Below are 10,981 nucleotides of genomic sequence, written 5' to 3'. Positions count from 1 at the left end.
TGAAAACGTCATTTTGTAAAGCAGATGAAATAAAAATAATTCGATCCTTCGCTAAGAAAGATTAAAGAAAAACATCTAATTTATAGATTATGTTTTTTTCCCAACATATAAGAGACAGTGACGACATGATGCGCGTCATCGAGTCGATTCAGCACCGCAGGTTTTGGACAGCGATGACACATCGAATTATATTACATGCTGCCTAACATTGTTCTTCTTCAGCAATAATCGTATCTATTTTAACTGTTTATTTTAGCACGCTTTCATATAGAAACAAAATAAATGCCATGTGGTCTCAAATCCTCAATTGTATTTATTTGGTTACAGGATTAGACAGATCATCACATGAAACGGAGTGAGAGCTTGAAAAGGGGAAATGGCACCAACAGGAATGAACTGCAGATAGATTCAGACAAGACAGAATGGGACTATGAAAAAATGGTTCCTCAAAATAAAGCCACTATAGGAAGAGTAGGATCAGCTGCATAAACTCTGCCATTGTTTTTGTTGTAACTCTTATGAATATAATATTTGTAGATTTTTTAAATATAAGTAGATTTTTCTATTCACTATTTATAATAAACTATAGCAAGTGTCCTGTTAACGTCAGACGATATACTGTAGAATATATAATCGAAGGATCTAAATGTTACAACTGACTCCTTGGTTTGTGTTTAGTTCATTTCAATTCAATAGATTTTTTCCAAACTGCAGTAAATTAGACTTATGTAGTGTACCAAATATTGAAGGTTCATTCCTATAATAGGTTCCAAATTAGGTGCATAACACTGAAATAGCATAGCACATAAAACACTACATGAATAACAACTGGTACCTTTGGATTTTATCTCTATCAGGAAACCAATGTTATGGTTGCTGTGAATTGTATGTGGTAACCTGTAAGTTACAGGATTTAGTGGTTGATGACTAATCTATTATAGTGAAGCTAATTTCAGTAGCTTTTACCGGTTGTATTCGGGGTATTTATGATGTTGCTCCCAAGGCAACCATTTAAAAAAACTATGCTTATATGGGAAACATACCTTTTTACCTCAAAACACAAAACTTTTCATGCTCAGCTGTGATTAAAATTGCTCTTTCTTCGCAGGCAAGTGTTGAGCACCACTGAGTATCACTGTAGCTGATTGGACAAACTGACATCACTCCCTCCTACAACTATTTCTTATGCTTTTAAGATGCACTTGGATTGAGTTGGCCCTGAAGACAACTCAGCTAGATTTATAGACATGGTACAGCAGCTTCACATCTCCCATCTGCACTTCCTGTTAGTTTTTCCCCATGCTGAGTGTGTGCACAGCTGCCATGTCACAGGGATTTAAAAATAAAAGGTGCTTTTATTAAGTACTTTAATGGATAGCTCGTAGTTAGTACATATCCGATGTTATGACGCAAATCATACATTTCCTTACCCCTTTAGCACCGAACAAGTCATACATTAAAAAATGTCTGCTCCACTAGTAAAGTAAGCAATCTATTTACCTCAAAATCTCAGCTGCATTCGACCTGAAGTGAAAAAGAAGTAAATCTAAAAGGGGAAATCTTTATTTTACAGTGTATTCAGGATGTAAACAAGTTAAATATCCAGGTGTGGTGTGGTAATGCAGCACTGTGCATGGAGTGTAATAAGGGTACTTGAGCAAACACTGCATGTGGCAGATGTTTTCTGCTTCTACCTGGCAACACATGTTTGCATTAGATTTATAGCTAATGCAAAATTTATAGTCTGTCTATCTGCCTTTATAGCAGATAGACAGACTTCGTACTGGGATGAGTTAAAGCAGATGGGCTTTACACACAGTATATAGAGAGCAGATACATTGTACTGTCTTAGTAAGAAATAAAAATAATACATACATCGTTTAAAAAAAAAGTTTTATTTTTAGCTCATCACATTAAAACTTTTGGGGATTTTGAGCTCTGTTGAAAAGAATATAGTATTGCAAGTAAACATGAAGAAAAGATTTTATTGTTTTGTATCTCTCTTTACATGGATTAAGCAGCAGGTGAATACACATTCAACCAGTATTAAAATTGTACAATTTTAGGTCGATCTTCTTATGATTGTCTCCTCGGTGTTGTGGAAGATTTATAATGCTCATTTTGTCACAATGGCGCAACAGGTATTGTTGCTGCCTCACAGCTCCAGGGTCTCTGATCTACTCCTGATCTCAGACTTAATCTCTGTAGAGTTTCATATGTTCTCTCAGTGTCTGGTAGGTGGATTGGCAAAGCTAATTTGTCCCTAAAGTGTGAGATGAATGAGTGTGTGAATATTTCTGTTGCCTTGTGATGGTCTGCTGTCCCATCTGGCGTGAATTCCTTCTGGGGCTATTTTGATTAAATTTTGAGATTGAGCTGGTAAAGACCTTCCGACTATTATATTATATATTATATACACCTTTGGGTGAAAAAGCTGATCTGAAGATAAAACAACCATGCAAATAAAGATATTTAGCATTAATATTGAACCAGTTGGTGCCGTGACCCGAATGGCACACTCACATATCTCTGGTGAATTATGCCATTATTTATGAATCAACAGGAAAGTTGGATTTATTCCTTTCCTTGTAATATCTATGGGGAGGGGATAGAAGCAGTATTAGGAATATTTCTCATAGATTTAACTGAAGAAGTTACAAACCACAGCTTTAAAATAATGTTTTATGTAGTATTAGCAAACATGACCATGCCTATTACACCAACAATGAGTCAACTCTAGTACCCTCTTGCTATAGATAATTTATAACAATTATATTATTATTTACACACACAAGAACCCTCCTTTAATGGCTTTTGGGAAGTGTATTGATGTTTGAATGGCCATCAATCCTTCAGGAAATAGCTAGCTAATTACAGACACAGCAGGTTAAAAAACACATAAACAGAAATCCTGACAAAGCCGGTATAGGTTACTGCTATTTGACTGCATTGACTGGATATGAGACATGCTAATGTGTAACGATGTGTGAAATAAGGTGCTTACCATATCAGCATGAAGGATTATTGGCAGTGGTAAAGTGAGGTCTAATAGAGCAGGGGTTACTCTGTGTCCTAAAGACGTCACAATGACGTACAATCCTGTGTGTACATTACACGGAGGTGGGAAATGAATGGAAGAAATTCACTGGCATGTACCGTGTGAGATGGAGAGATTTATTCAGACCTGCTGCTAATCATTCATCTTGTAATGCAGTGATGTACGTCAGACTTGTCTAGAAATGGAAAGGGAAACATTGTACTCTGCACAATACCATTACCTTTCAGGTCAATGACAGCTATTTGCATTCAACTAATTATTTATGTAAGCTTTTAGCTCATTATGTTCACTGCCTTTTTTTCCTATTAAGTATAAAATCTTTCAGCCAGATTTAGAAGAAAGAGGATCTGTTACCTCATGGCATTTTCTCTCTTTGAAGCACAAACATCTAGTTGTCTCTAAGAGAGTCATTTGTCAAGGATATGTGGTCGTCATGGTAACCTCTTTCTCCTTCTCTCTCTCTCTCTCTCTCTCTCTCTCTCCCTCTGTCATTGCAGCCACACCAGTCTTGGAGGAAAAGACTCCAAGATATCTATCTATCTATCTATCTATCTATCTATCTATCTATCTATCTATCTATCTATCTATCTATCTATCTATCTATCTATCTATCTATCTATCTATCTATCACACCAGTCTGGTAGAAAATTAATGTACTAGTGTGATCTGTCTGTCTGTCTGTCTGTCTGTCTGTCTGTCTATCTATCTATCTATCTGTCTGTCTGTCTGTCTGTCTGTCTGTCTGTCTGTCTATCTATATATCTATCTGTCTGTCTATCTATATTCTTCTAAATATAGATAGACAGACAGACAGACAGACAGACAGATAGATAGATAGATAGATAGATAGATAGATAGATAGATAGATAGATAGATAGATAGACAGACAGACAGACAGACAGACAGATCCTATTAGTATATTAATGTGAAACTGAATTTTTATAGGGTTTGTTGTCTTTCTATCTTGTCCAATAATTTCCTGTTTCTTTAGAGACACATATACTAGATTCACATTCATGCTGACATCTCGAATATTTTCTCAGATCACATGTTCCTCTATACTGACCCACTCTTTCAGCACAGCCCCTTTCCCCATTACCCATACCTCCATGTGAACCCTCAGTAGCCACATGACCACAGTAATCAGGTTTGCAGGAGAGTCTACATGCAGAGTGGGTTATGAGCAGATCTCTAAGGTCCTGTGGTCTCTGAGGCAGTAAGGTGGTGTCGCTCTGTGGTGTTTCTATAGCAAATAATGACTGAATGCACCAATTAAAGGCCCAAGCAAGCAACGTGGCTGATAAGAGGGATAACCAGAGGACAGGAGAGTGGTAGAGATAAAGAGAGGACAAATAGCAAATGAAGTCCAGACAATCAATGGTGTGCACATAAAACTCCTTTCACCCATCAACCAGGGTCCATCACTACCTTTTTTTCCCCACATATATATGATACATACATAAAGAAAGAAATATTTCAAAAGAATTCAAATTCAAATTAAAATAAACATTATGGGAACATCTTACAAGAGAAATAAACAAAAGATTGCTGTTTTTTAAATACATTTTTTATTACAACTTAATACCAAATTACAATCACAATAAAATTTATTATTTATCCCATGCACACATTACAGTTTCAGAAAGTCTATTTGGTAGCATTTAACTGCACACACAATTGTTAGTTTGCGAAAAATAAAAAAATAAAGCATTGAAAAGCATATAAAATAACATGATGTGCTGGATCAAGTGCCATTTTAAAATAGTTGTTTGGACTGATTAATGTAATTGCACAAAGGTTTATTTACACAAATAACTTATATTGGCAATATACTACACTATATACTCCTATTAGATGTTTTTTTTTTTCAGTGGTTGAAATGAATAGTCCCCTTTAGTTTTACTTTTTCATGTTTAAATAGCCTCCAGCTTTTATTTATTTATTTATTTATTTATTTATTTATTTTCCCCCCAGACTTATGTATGTATATGTATGTACGTACTGTATGTATGTGTATGTGGAACCCGATTCTGAATACGAGGAACTTAAATTTTGATGTAGCTTTTAAACTTAAAGGTGGGGTCTCCAATGTTTGAAAGCCAATGTTGACATATAAAATCACCAAACAAACAACAACAAACACGCCCCTAACCCACATGGGTCCCACCCCTGTGTTGATAGCTCCGCCCACACATACATACGCAACCCAGGCAACTAATGAAAATAAATGTGTCTTTATCATAGCTGAAGCGAAGAACAATACGATTGCAGATAAACAAACAAGTAAAAATGACACACAAGCATAATCATGCAAAGGAGTCATATATTAGTTCTGTGTAACAAAGCAAAACCAACATTACTCACCTATCGAGAAGGAAAAAAGCGCCTCGGCGTCTTAAGTAAAGTTGGCCTCATGTTCACAGATTCGAGTTTCCCGAGTCAATAACTCTTGAGCTAAAGGCTGTTACTAGCAAAACGTGGTTTTAGCTGCCTCTCTACATTACTACAATAGAAAAGAGGTGTTATTTGTGTAGTACAACTTCCTGCTCCTTCAGTTCTCTCCAGCGCTGGAAAGCTGATCCTATATTAACACGGGTCCTACTTCTTGCCTTATCGTAAGCCTTTCTTCGCTTTCTTTCTTTGTTTTTATCCTCCATGTCAATGTTAAAACTGCTTTTTGCTAATGTCACACATGTGCACTGAACATTGCCCATATTGACAAGACCCGCCCCTTTCTGCTCATTGGCTACACGTTTGTTTTGATTTTTGTTTAGTTTGTCGCCTCGACTCTGTCTGAAGCATTTTCTGAAGCATTTCTCAAACATCAGAGACCCTACCTTTAAGTCGTTAAATTTGACTACAGCCTATTGTGTTGATTTTGTATGTATTAATTATGTTTACATTTATCTATTTAAAAATTTCACACTAATTCAGAAACAGAGTGTTTTTTTACCCAGGGTTATGAAATTCTGCTCTGAAGTATAATTAACGTTGTTTTTGCTCGCTTAACTCGACATTGTGTTGGCAAACGTGTACAGCCTGAAGCGATGCCGTGTTAAAATCTTTCGGCTAGATGCTTAGCAACAGACAGCCAATCAGAACCTGAATAGCGCCTCTGTCACATATCACGTTCTTTATGTTATGTTATGTAAACCGTAGTTAGTCCTTTCTTTTCTTTGTCAAAGTTTTGTTTTGCTGTCTCTCAGAAGGCTTAAACAAAGCCTAGAAGGATTTACATGCTAAAATTTTCTCTCACAGATGTAAAAGCGTCAGACATGTTGTAAGAAACGTCAGATTGTAAAGAGCCAGAGTTTATTGTTAACCCTGAGTAAAGTATGAGCAGTGTGAAACGTGAACTTAGGTAACCCAGGATTCTGTTTACCCCAGGTTTTATGTGTGAAAAGGAGTATGTGCATTTTACACATTCACATAGAACAGTGTTACTCATTGCGCGGCTCGCGAGCCTCCTGCGGCTCGCCAAGCTTTAATATGCGGCTCGCATGGCAGTAAATAATACGATGATATGATCATGTGGTTAAAATTTATTTTTCATTTAAATAACATTTAAAAACAATCAGGGAAGCATAGAAAAACGAATGTGCTCTATTACAAATAATAATATATATTTATATATATTATTTGACTCGACACTGACACAGTTTTTGGTGGCCGGCCAGAAGCTAGTTTGTGTTTCATGCTAGTTAACAACTTGTGTTTACTGTACACACGGATTAAATGGATCGATTTCTTATCAAACAATCCCGCGCACAAAATGAACAGCAACAAAGCAATGTGACAGTGACAATAGAGGTAACTGATGGGGAGCATGCATCATCTGCAACTCGAAGACTGAATAACTTGGCATACTTTGCGGTGAAAGTGGCTCTCCTATTGACTTTGTCCTATCAGAGTGGCTCACATGAAAAAAATAGTGAAGACCACTGACATAGAATATTAATTATTCAGTATTTCATTCCCTTTTCAGTATCTGTTTAATATAATTCATGTGCATATGACAAGAAAAAAAAACATAAAATAATAAAATACTCCAAAATAACATTTTTAAATACAAGATTTCAAGGGTAATAAATAGACTACATTTCTTGTCAGTAGAGAAAGAAAACAACCGCACCAGACTTCTTTCCCCCATTAGCCCCCCCTCATCCACGCCCGTGTCTCTTTCTACCATCTATTGGTTTGAAAGGTCATGAATGACGCTGACACGTGTGAGGAGCTCACTAATGTCAGTGATCTGAGCTGTTCAAGCAATTAACCTGCTGATAACAGGACAGTGTGATGGCTCCATTTCCAGTGATGACGAACAGAGATACAGGTGACCTTCATCAGCCAATATCCGCACACAGAGGCTTTCTGATCTGCTTCGGTAATTCATAAACGAATCACACAAATTTCCGAATTATATATTATAATTTCGCTTGTACTCTGCAGCTAACAATGCATCTTGTAGTGTGTTGTGTTTCTTTTGTGCATGGATAAAAAGGATAGAATGACTAGTTAATCAATATTTTTGTCTTTTTATTATACATACAGATATACAAACATACAATTAGCAATGTTCAGTATATATGCAATCTACTTGGGGGATGTTTTTATCAGATTAATGATTTTCTGGCTACAAATCGATCGACTGATACAAAATGAGTCAGAACTCATGTGTTTTTCCATTTGTTAGATAACTTTACAGAGAATTTTATTGGTTTAAGATCAAATTTTAGCTGCTTATGAACATGTAGAATCTCTGAGAGCAGATATGGATTTAAACTGAAGATAGAAACATTTGTTTTGAAAAAAAAAACGAATAAAAAAAACTATAAATTCATAAAGTCCTGAGTGTCTACTTTCATTCAAGCTTCATATTAACCATCATGGGGGGCACGGTGGCTTAGTGGTTAGCACGTTCTCCTCACACCTCCAGGGTTGGGGGTTCGATTCCCACCTCCGCCTTGTGTGTGTGGAGTTTGCATGTTCTCCCCGTGCCTCAGGGGTTTCCTCCGGGTACTCCGGTTTCCTCCCCCAGTCCAAAGACATGCATGGTAGGTTGATTGGCATCTCTGGAAAATTTTCCGTAGTGTGTGATTGCGTGAGTGAATGAGAGTGTGTGTGTGTGTGTGTGCCCTGCGATGGGTTGGCACTCCATCCAGGGTGTATCCTGCCTCGATGACCGATGACGCCTGAGATAGGCACAGGCTCCCCGTGACCCGAGGTAGTTCTGATAAGCGGTAGAAAATGAATGAATGAATTAACCACCATTGTGTAGAGTGACATGACAAAGACATTCAGTGTTGAACATGAACACAACAGAAAGCAACAAATTCCATTTTTTTGGACTCTGGGGAAAAGAATTCCTCTTTTAGCTTATTTGTGCGGAAATGTTTCAATAGTACTACAATAACTACATGGACAATCATAGCAAAAGTGTGATAAGTCTGAGGTGTGTAGACGTCACAATGCTCTGAAATCAAGTGAATAAGTGAATAAAATGCCAAGAGCTGGCTCCTTATCTGGGTTGTGAAGGACTACACAAACCAATAAAGGGCCTAGCTGTCAAAGTGCACTGCTGTAGCCTCTGTTTCCTTTGTGTAGCTGAATGTTATCAGAGCCACAGATTGTGATGCACTGCACCTTGCACTTATTCAGTGTATCCAGCAATTACCGTGGCACAAAGAGATCAGCGGGGCCAAAAGGGCTCCACTCTGTACTGTCAGACTGCACAACCGCTTCCTCCTCGACCCCTTTGTCAAATTCATCTCAGCTCTCCAAACGAGCATGGGGATGAGTCATACAGCTCTACTTTCCATCAGTGCCTGAGAGATGCAGAATAAAAAGCAGTCAGGGACGGATTTTAATTAGGGCATGTTTGACAGAGTAGGTGCTGGCATTTGAGATGAATAATAGAATCGTGTATGATAGCAAGGCATTTATGCAGTGGTTATATTATTAAAAGGAATAAATTATTACTTCAGCATTAAAAACTCTTCAGCCTAATCAGACCCTGGGAGAGTTTCCCAGTTCAGGGCGCTGAAAATTGTCGGTCATTTTTAAGTCTCTCCCTCTCGTTCTCTCTCTCTCTCTCTCTCTCTCTCTCTCTCTCTCTCTCTCTCTCTCTCTCTCTCTCTCTCTCTCTCTCTCTCTCTCTCTCTCTCTCTCTCTCTCTCTGTCTTTGTCTGTCTGTCTGTCTGTCTGTCTGTCTGTCTCTCTCTCTCTCTCTCTGTGTGTCTCTGTCTGTCTGTCTGTCTCTCTCTCTCTCTCTCTCTCTCAGCTAGAAAAAAATGGAAGACAAATAAAAACAACTGTGTCTTAACTCGTGATTACTTACATTAAGATTTTATACTTTATTTGACATTCTATGTATGGTTTGTTTGGGTAAAACAACAAGTGTATATAAATAAGTCCACTAGCTAGCTAGCTAACGATTGTTCGATCCTGCTTAGAATACCATGTACTTTATACATCATAAAGAACTATCTCTCCTCTATTAATCACATGCTTTTCTTTGTGTGTTCCATGGCCTGTGACATGAAATTATATAGAAATGAATTATTATAAATGTATGTAATATAAAATCCTGTGTGCAATTTTATTATTAGTCTGTTTGCCTAATATGAATCAGTGTACAGACTTTAATTTCTTTTATTTATTTATTTTCTTTCTTTCTTTCTTTCATTATTTTCTCCCCCCTTTTTTCTTTTGAATCCATGGAACCCTGAAAACCTATTTGGTTCGAAATGAGTCCCATAATATTTCCTTCTATATGTATTATTAAACATTATAAGAAAACACAAAAGACTGCAGTTGGGTCAAATCAGGATTTATTCACTAAAGCACTCGAAATCCACTAAGATGTACTTGGATATTGTTCTCTCTCTCTCTCTCTCTCTCTCTCTCTCTCTCTCTCTCTCTCTCTCTCAAAAAAAAGACAGTAACTGTAGAAAATGTTAAACCACTGCCATCTGGTGGTCATAATCACTTAATAATACTACTTAATTATTACTGATTGGAAGGTCAGAAGTTAGAAACTCCAGGTCCACCAAGCTGCCAGTCTTGGGCCCCAGACCAAGGCCCTTAACCCCCAATTGCTCAGCTCAATAAATGAGATAAATGTATGTCGCTCTAGATAAGGGCATCTGCCAAATGCCATGATAGTTGTTTTTGCTTTAATGTATTATTATTGGTAATATTCTTATTATTACATGGAAAATGTTACCTGCTCTTTTCTTAAGTAAATTGTCAAATACTTGTTACAAATATTAGTATTGTTTAAGTAATTTTTGGATTTACTGAGCCCTTCTGAGCCGAACAGGATGAGGTGTCTGATAATGCCTCCCATTTAAATAAATATATAAACACAAATTAGGTATGTGGTGGGTATGTTTTACATATTAGCTAGACTGTAGTGCATATTACCTTTTCAGTTAGCTAGTTAGCTAGTGATGTTTTATAAACAATCTTGCTAACCTAGCTAGCTAGCTATTTTTTGTACACTTTTTTTTGTTAAAATAGCTAGTTAGTGCAGTTTTCTTCTCATTGCTAATGAGCATTAGCATTCATTCCATAACAGGATTTTTAAATGCAGCACTTTAGCGAACTAGTTACTACACTTCTTCACCTCCTGAGATGCAGGTGTAAATATTGAGCAATCCTGTCATCCATTCATCATGATTGAGACATTCTGAGAAAGTGAACATTAAAGTCAAACATTCAATAGTGAGCTTAAATGAATGTTTTTGTAAGGCTTTGAAGTGTGAAGAGAGAAGGCGAGTTTGTGTGACACACCCACTGAGTCATTAGCAGCTTTAGGTTTGTATGGAACCAGGCCAAAAGTGGGAGTGTGTGCCACATAGATAAGGCATCTGTGGAAGGAGTATAAGGTTTTATGTCTCTTAAATAGTATTTTTAGCAAGA

The sequence above is a fragment of the Tachysurus vachellii genome, chromosome 17, assembly GCF_030014155.1.
Source record: "Tachysurus vachellii isolate PV-2020 chromosome 17, HZAU_Pvac_v1, whole genome shotgun sequence".
In the NCBI taxonomy this organism is placed as follows: domain Eukaryota; kingdom Metazoa; phylum Chordata; class Actinopteri; order Siluriformes; family Bagridae; genus Tachysurus; species Tachysurus vachellii.
This window is presented reverse-complemented; position numbering follows the sequence as displayed.